The following is a 9390-nucleotide window of genomic DNA, read 5'->3' on the forward strand; positions in this document are numbered from 1 at the left end:
AAGCTGAAAATACTTATTATTTATTTTATTTCTGTTTGTGGGGCTGAAAATACTTATAATTAATTTTATTTCTCTTCTCTTTCTCTGAAAATACTTTTATTACTGAACATGAGGTCTCCAGTTGGTGCAATTCAGCAGTTAAGTTTACAAAGTTGAGTTCAGTTAACTTTACAAAGAATGGACAAACCTCACCGTGTTTATGTTAAATCATTTTTGCACTACATTTTTTGCACTTTGATACCTACTTTGATACCTACAGCTCCTAAATGGTCTGAGGTACAGTTTAATGTTGGCACTGCTAAAAGCATACTTTCTGTCCATTTAAATGGCAAAAATAAATATCTTTCAAAAGTTTCAACACACTGTATGTTGTGTTTTGTGATCCACTGCTTCTTCCTAGTGATACTACATACAATGATTAGATTTATAACACTGCTGTAACAAACCCAAAATGATGTGATTGCATTTGTAGAGGGTTGAAACAATAGAAATTAATTAAAACAGACAGATAAAAAAGTGACACATAAAACAAACTTTGTTAATTTCTAATTTAGTTTCATTCATTTCATCATTAACTTGCACTCGCACTACTACACTGCCATTTTAACCATTTTAGGTTCAGGCCATTAGGTGGCACAGTGTACTTGTGGAAGGATAGTGCTAACATGTAAGCAAGCTAGAAGACTGGCATCCTTGCTGGGTATCCAGTTAGGGAAGCAACACATTAATAAGAAAATTCTGGGTAAAACCAAAGTTACTTTCCCTAGTAACTAGTTACTTTAAAAGTAACTAGTAACTTGAAGTAACTGAGTTACTTTTGATAGGAGTAACTAGTAATGTAACTAAGTTACTAATTTAAAGTAACTTACCCAACACTGCATATTACAAAACAATAATATGATAAACTTTCCAGATTGGAGTGGTAAAGGAATCAAATACTTAAAACATATATTAGAAGGAACAGAATTTATTCCATTTGACAGACTAGTTACACAATATGGGATCAACAAGAAAAGATTTTTAGAATATCAACAAATTAAATCCATAGTAAAAAAGAAATTTAAACCGGGTCAAGTTGAACTACAAACACCACCAAGTGTGGTTCAATTTCTTACTCTTAAAACCCCAAAATCACTTTCCAAAATATACAGAATGCTTTCTAAAAGAGATGAATCAATATCACTTCCTATTGCAAAATGGGAAGCGGATTTGCTTAAAAACCTTTCATCTAATTAGAAATCCCAGTCTTCAATTAATTCAATACAAAATACTACATAGAGTGCACTATACAGGTCATCGGATGTTCAAGATGGGCTTTACGTCTACCAACAACTGCTCACACTGCCAAACCAATTCACCGGACAATTATATCCACGCTCTTTGGTTCTGTCCACCAGTTCAGAAGTTTTGGCGCGAGATATGTGAAGACTTATCAAAGTGTCTGAAATGTAACATTCCAACTTCCCCTTTAGTGTGTTTGTTGGGCAGCTTAGATAATGTCACTACAGAAAAGAATATAGCCCATATGGTTTTCACTGCCCTATGCATAGCCAAGAAAACAGTCCTCATGAACTGGAAAAATAAAAATAATCTTAATTTTAACCAATATAGAAATTATCTATTAGATTACATTAGTCTTGATACAGCCTCTGCCACCACATCAGATCAATTGCTCTGGGCTCCTTTGATCAGCTCCATCACCTAGTGGGGGTGGGGGGGTCATAGTTTGGTCCCACCTTCACTGTTGTGATTGGTGTGGGGGTAGGGACAGGCTTGGGGCGTCGGGGGATTCCCCAGGACCATCTTCCTTGGAGGGCTCAACCCGGGGTTGCGGTCATGGCCTATTAAGGGCTCTGTTGGCTCTTAGGTGACAGTTTCCTCGTGGCTGCGTGCAGCGGGGCTAGGGGAGGGTCTGTGCTGACGGATGTGGGTTACTGACCTGGTAGCCTGGCTGCCCCTGGGTGGGTCTGGGACAGGCGTGAGGTTCTGGGGGTGCTCCGTCTCTGGGCTGGGGCCCTGGCTGGGCCTTGGGGGCTTGGGTCCTGGTTGGTGTGTTGCCGGGGTTGTGGGCGGGTGGGTGTATGGGGGCCCAGCCCTGGCATCGGGTGCCGCCAGTGCATCGAGCCACCTGGGGGGCTCTTCAACTGGTGGGGGAGGCTGTTACATCTTGCAGGTGGTCTTCTCTCTTCAGGAACTCACTCTGCAGGAGGGGGAGATAAAGGAGAGGTGGAGGAAGATCTCAGCCTGGCCGTCTATCGTCTTGTGTAGTCTGGAAGATGAGTGTATGACGGGGTGGGTGCAGTTTTCTCTGTGGTGGGGTTGGGTGGACTGTCCCGGGCTCTGTGGGGCCAGGCGGCGCTGCTGAACTGGGCCCCGGTCTGGATGGGCCTGGGCCCCCTTTCCCTCGTGGGTTGCAGAGTATGGGGGTGCCTATTGGGGTCAGCGGGGGAGCTGGCCCCAGGGAGGGGTCACTTGCCCCTCCCTTCCTTCCCTCCCCATCTCCAGCTGCCTCCCTCTTCCCGCTCCACCACAATCACCCACACATGCAGGGCCTTGGGGTAAAGGTGTGTCACCAGGGTGCAGGGGAGGCATCCCCCCCCTCTGTCCCCTTCTGGCTGCCTGTGCCTCAATTTTATCCCACAACTTAGACATTACTCACACTCTCATAACACATACACATAGGACCTTGGGGGTGGGCACGCTACACGGAATCCAAAAGACCATCAGGGTGTACAACCTCACCCCTGGCGTCGTTGCCCACCTCTCAATTTTAAATACATGTAGACATTGAGGGCTAGCAGGAGGGACTATGCGCTTACCTGCTGCTCTCTGGCAGGTAGCTCCATGCCCTCCTGGGTTTTAAATGCACCTTAGAACACACATGCATCAACACTACATATGAGCGGGCGGAGGGAGGTTTGGAGTCTTCACACACCCCCGTTCTCTGCGAACTGTTGGAGCGGGGGGTCTGGGAGGAGGAGTTGGCCGTCCGATTGGGGTCTGGAATGTGGGGCCTCCCTGCTGCTGCCGAGTCGGGGCGGTCTGCTTCTCCCCACCGCAGGGAAAAGGGTAACACTACCTGGGTCTGGGTGCAGTTTCCCCCTCCAGGGACAAGGGTACCTAGACCTGGGGTATAGAGTAAGCTTGGGGAGTGTGATTGTGTGTACAGCGTCTCTTCATGTCTGTCTCCACGTTGGGTGAGTGTTGAGTAATTGCATATGAGAGCATGAGGGTGGGAATGGATGTCTGTATCTGTGTGTGCCTGTATGTCTGTGTCTATATGTCAGGTTGGGTATCAGACGCCACCTCTCTGGGGACATCTCAGGCCCTCCAATGTATGGAGGACTATCTCCCCCACCACTTCCCCTGCCAGTGGCAGACGCCCTCAGACATCGGTGTGTTGGTGGTTCTTTGTGTCCGGGGGTGGGCGTCCAGGTACACACCGGCTCACTCCTTGGTGGCTGCTTGTCGGGGCCTGGAGCCTGGGGCTCGCTCGGGCCACTTCGGGGGTGGGGTGCCCTCAGCCTCTCGGCCTGGGGCTCGGTCACTCAGGCACAGCTGGCTGCCGGCCGAGCTCACGGGCACGTCACTGCAACTCCCCCTGGCTTCTGCTCCGCAGCTGCTGAGTGACCTCTCATCTGGGGCTCTCCTCATCTCTTTCCGGGACAGTGGCGCAGCTGCCCCTCTGTTGGTCTTCCTTGGTCTCTTGTGTTCTGAGGGCCTCTGGATGTCTGGAGTTTTGATCTCCTCCATACCTGCTTCATGCCCTGGAGGACGGGGCTGTGGCTCCCCCACACCCTCTAGCAGATCATTTAAATACAAGCGCGCTCATGCTCACAGGTGTACACACGGGTGCTCACACACACAAACTACACCCTTTTTGGCTCCTATCTCAAAGCACACTGTGCGCTGTCGATCTTACGTGCTGGACAATATTTAGTATTTACTGTTATATTCCCATAGATCATCGTGATGTTGTTTATTATGTTGCTCTTTTTTTTCCCTTCTGCTTGTTTTCTCTTTTTTCTTTCTCAACAGGTGATCCAGGTGATTGATATATGTATTTTTTGTCTGCTTATTTTGTTGGTTTTTGTTTTTTGCCCCTCTCCCCCGTCCCTCTTCCCCGCTGTTTTTCTTTCCCTCTTTTTTTCTCCCCTTTCTTTTCCCCAGTCAAGTCTGTCCCGTATTTAGCAAGTGAAAATAAAATAAAATAAACAATAAAAGGTGAATCAAATAGACCATTACGGCAAGGCTGGGATGGTCCATTTGGTAAAGTAAATCCGTTGGGCATCTTTCTTCGCCTTTAGGCAATAATTCTGATGGCAAAAGAGCCTAACGGGACAGGCAAAAACAACAACAAAAAAACAACAACAAAAAAACAAAAAAAATAGAATAGGATTTGGACATACTGGTTTGAACACTACAGTATTCATGATAGGGAAACATTATACAGGGAAATGTGGCTACTGTGGAGAAGAGGAAACTATAGAACATGTTATATTACACTGTCAGAAGTATCAGGTGGAGAGAAGACAACTGACCCAAAACCTCAGCAGCATAAAAATGAAACTGGATCTTATTGAATTACTGCAAAAGTAGTCAAGAAGTGAAAGTTAACAGGCCTTATTACAGTTTGCAAAAGACACTAAATTGTTTGGGAGGATTTGAGGGGTTTTTTTTTAGTTTTTTTTAATCGACGTTCCAGTCCACGCTCCATACCAGTTGGTGGTGGTAATGCACCATTTTGTTGTTTGCCAACCGCCAATAAAAGTCAGAAGAAGAAGAAGAAGAAGAAGAAGAAGAAGAAGAAGGAAAAAATTGCCCTGAAGTCGAATCAGGAGAAATACCACTATATATTAGAAGGCAACAGTTAATGGTTAACGATTGGATAAATTTGAAAGGTCATAATAAAAATCATCCTGTTAGGAAAGTGTTGGGAAAGAGGAAAAAATTTTAAAAATAGTTTTGGGTGGGTTGGGTGGGTTTAAGGCCTACATGGAAATACATTAAAATAGATAGATCATTATCGGATATTAAGAAGAGAAAAATGACAACAGATATTTGTCAAGAATTTTATAATCAAGTGCAGAACAAGTACAGTGACTATTTACAGATGGATTGAAAGATCCAAAAACTGAAGCAACTAGTGTGGCAGTTATCATTCTGGAATATATATGCAGTAGAGTTATGCACAATATTATTTGGCTTTAGAATGGGTGGAAGACAGTAGAATTTCAAAAATAATAATTTGTAGTGATTCATCGTCAGCATTGTTAAGCATTAAAAATGGAAACACAAGTAGCCACCAGCAAATTCTGTATGAAGTTCTTTTTGCTCATCATAGATTGTGTGAAAAAAATATATATTAATAATGTGGACTCTGGCTCATATAGGTATTGTGGGTAATGAATGATCAGATAGGTTGACTAAAGAAGCTATTAAAAAAGTAGATGTTGATATTCAGATTCCGTTGTCGAAATCTGAAGGGACAAGTATAGTTTGGAAAGAAAGTAAGAATTTATGGAAAATGCAGTAAAAGGGAGACATTCATATAGAGTGCAAAACACAGTAGAAGTTACAAGAAATAGAGGAATAAATAGGCAGGAGATAATTATAAGTAGAATAAGAACAGGTCATTGTTGTCTGAATGGCACTCTTTTTAGGCTGGGGAAACCGACTGAAACCAACTGTCCTTTTGATTTGCCCTTGATTACACATCATTATGTTAATTGTGACAGATTTAATTATAAAAATCTGCACACAGAAACCAAGAACAGGTTAATCTTGTCATTTAGATTTAAAGCCAATTTACTGGATACCTTACCACAAGTACAGAAACACACCTCAAGAAAAAAAAAAACACTTAGATGAAAAATACCAGTGAAAAGTAACTGAATAATGAATAATTACAAAAAAAAATATGGATAATTTTTGATCTTCAGAGTTTTGGTTTGTTTCTATACCAGAGTTTTAGGAGCAAGCTGTTTGAACAGCAGGGTTACCAGCATGTTGGCTAGGATCAAACTGGCTAGCAGGGCCAGCAGAGGTGTCAACTGACTTTGACCACTGCTTAACTGGATCACTGGGTCAGTAAGAGAAGAACCAAAGGTTACATTTAATGTGTCCATAAACTTTATGTCATCTATAAGAGTACAGTTGAGGAGACATGAGAGCTTCAATGTACCTCTGCTCCCTGGAATTGGAACAAGCGGTCCAAGTGAGATGGATGAAGTGTCATGAAAAGATGTGTCCCTCCGGACTCGCCTGTGGTAGCCCAGGTAACAGCGCTGAGGGGGAAAAAAAATGTTTATAGGCTTCTGCTGATTTAACAGTTTCAAATTTGTACACAAGAATGAAAACCAATAAAAATGAAAACAATACGAATTAAAAACATTGGTACATACAGCTGTACAATTGTATCTCAAAAGACACAGGTGGACCCGGCAATGAAGGTAAATGGATGAATAGTTGGTAAAAGTGAACATCCTGAAGGAGAATCAGGCCTCAGTGGAGATGCCGTTCTGAATCAGCTCTACTGTTCCATCAGCTTCATTGGGACCCCTGGAAGACATTTAAATATCCCAGATTATAAAGCAAAGTAGCAGAATTCATTATGAGGAAGAATTGGTGGAGAAACCGAGGAGAGGTCTGTCTGGGGCTGACTCTTTCAAGTTTTTAATAAAGTATACTAAGACAAGGTGAACTTCTCTTACTCTGCAGTAACAAGATGGGCAGATGGGGTAGTTTGGCATGTTGACTGGTGTGGCCCAGCAGGAGTCCCGAATGGTGGAGATCTGGCTTTGATCCACTCCTTCTGTTTGCACCTCCACATTTAACCTCTGATCTATTTCCATTTCTATGTTTGTGTTACTCCTGAAGGGGAAGCGGAAGCCAGGGTCCTGGAAGGGGATCATTCTCATGCTGTACTGTCCTTGACCGGTTGCAATCTTCTTCCTAATGATGGTATAAAACACATAATAATGCTAAAAATGGGTTGATTACCAAATGATTGTAAATATGTTTTATCTATCATTTTATCTCAAGAGCTTCCCAAAAATAAAAATTTTACATTTTAATAGTGAATCCAGTTCACTTCCATTTTTACAGATGTAAACTATGAGCTTACAATGTAGTGCGTTTACATTTAGCTGCGAATGCTGTGCTAGCTGTAGATATTTGCAATTTAACATCCATGAACATTAAAATATGTAACACTGATGTGTGACAACCCCCACCCCTCTCAAAAAACTGTAGCTTTGACAAGTAGTAAACAGACCGGTAGTTATATTGCATCTTTCTACTCAGCACTCAAATCTGTTTCTGTCTCATTCACCCAATCACCCACACATTAATTTGTGCATACAGCACATTTTATCAATGCCTACGTGCTTTCAAACATTCACAGGCTCACACAACAGTGGATGCATGAGGAGTAACTTGGGATTTAGTATCTTGCCCAAGGATACTTTGGGATGTGGAGTGGAGGAATCTGGAGTTAAACAACCTTCCAAGTGTTGGAAAACCCATGCTACCACTTGAGCCACACCCTCCCTGTAGATGTAAACTCCTTGCTGGTGGTCTCGCCCCTTCTGCGTCCAGCTGTTAACAGGGGTCGGACTCCTCTACAGAGGCATAGGGACAAGAATCAAATAAAAGAAAGCCAATCTTTCAAAGAAAACTGACAAGCTCTATGATGAAGACATTACTTAATTGTTCAGCACAAACTTACTTCACAGCAAACCAGAGCGCCATTCAGGGATGTCTAGCCCAAAAACAGAGTGGGTTTTCTCATAGGCTGAGACAGCAGAACACAACATGCCATTAGCTGGAGTGTAGAGGCAGAGGTCATAGACACAGGAAGTGAAAAATGGCTCAGGGTGAGAGTGCAGGTGGCAGGCACCAAATAGTGTTAGTGCTTAGTGTTTACCGTTACTGTTTTATTGGGTCCAATCCTGATGTACACACTTTCTGGATGATTTGACAGGTATATGTCCACTGCAGACACAAATGACACACGGTTGTTTCCACGGTGATTGTTGGTGGCTATCACCTGTAACTGGGTTTCATTAGAGCCATGGCTCGTGCTCTTAGTGATGATGTAGGAGCAAGTTCCCTGGAAATGAGCCACTGCTCCATCAAAGGTGATGTAGTGTGGATCCCCCCACACTGTGCAGGTGGACATGGCATCGTAACAGCCCAGCTGGCCGTCTCTGATGGAGCACTGCTGTTCAGGAGTGCAAGATGCAGCAGAACATCACAGGTCATTTGGAGCGTGACATTCACATCTCTGGGAGCAACCGTCTGTCCAGAAGGACTCGCCAGCCTGTGTGAGAAAATTTAACTTAAGGAGAAAGAATGATCAAACTTAATAGCAAAGTACACCATGTATTTATTGTTACCAAGCCATTATAGTAGAATTCATCATATTGGCAGCCACAGCCTTCCACTGGGACACACCTGGTTCCAGATGACATTGAAAGATGACATTAAAACTTGTTCACTTTATGACTACTAAAAACAGTTTCTCTATTATTGCTAAAAGATGACAAAATGAATGTTTCATTGTTGTCACATTGTTTTTTTTTAATCATTACTAAAGCTAGACATTGACAAAAATGAAAATTTTCCTTTTATTGCTAAAAGATGCAACATTAATATTTTATTTATGCTAAAATTTGTAAATAAATAGACATTCCTCAATTAAATTAGGTTGTCATATTGTTTTTATTATCATTGTCATTTAACATCATCATCCACAGTAGTATCCACACTCGTAGTCCAAGAGTACTTGTCTCGCGTTTGGTAAAGTGGTATAGTTGGTAAAGGTGAACATCCTGAATGAGAAACGGGCTAGGGTGGCCGTTTTGAAGCAGCTCTACTGTGCCATCTGCTGGACACCTAGTTAACAGCATAATGTGAAAGTTACAGTGTTAATGTGCAAACAACTTAGTTATGATAAGAAGATGATTAAAGTTCACCCATCACAAAAGACAAGAAAAGAAAAGAAAAGTTAAGACAATGTCTTTACTGTGTGGTGATCAGATCCCAGCGCACGGGGTAGCTGGCATGATTAACAGGCGTTGCCCAGCAAGAGTCCAGAATAGTGGAGATCTGCCGCTCATCAATTCCCTGCGTCTGAACTAGAGCAGGGCGATATGGCCAAAAATATATATATCACGATATATATTTGAAAATTTGCGATAACAATATAACTGACGATATAATTTCTGCGAGACAAAATACAACTCCAAAACTTTAGTAGCACAAAAAAACCCCATCCATTTATTTTCACTTAAATAAGCAGCTGTTTTTATGTGCATTAAAGCTATATAAACATTTAACAATGCAAATGCAAATTTCTTGCTGAAAGTGTAACCAAAAGGCATTTCC

The 9390-nt window shown here is 42.6% G+C and overlaps 1 pseudogene across 1 annotated transcript; it reads right to left on the minus strand.

Annotated features, from left to right (window-relative positions):
- Positions 1-5064: 5064 nt before the first annotated feature.
- Positions 5065-6914, minus strand: LOC145430529 (uromodulin-like; annotated as a pseudogene). Its single transcript, XR_013911107.1, has 3 exons — positions 6664-6914; positions 6405-6561; positions 5065-6287 (listed from the first exon to the last, which is right to left on the minus strand). The product of XR_013911107.1 is annotated as a uromodulin-like (transcript).
- Between the last annotated feature and the right edge of the window lie 2476 nt (positions 6915-9390).

This window comes from Astatotilapia calliptera, chromosome 8 (genome assembly GCF_964374335.1).
Source record: "Astatotilapia calliptera chromosome 8, fAstCal68.1, whole genome shotgun sequence".
Lineage (NCBI taxonomy): Eukaryota > Metazoa > Chordata > Actinopteri > Cichliformes > Cichlidae > Astatotilapia > Astatotilapia calliptera.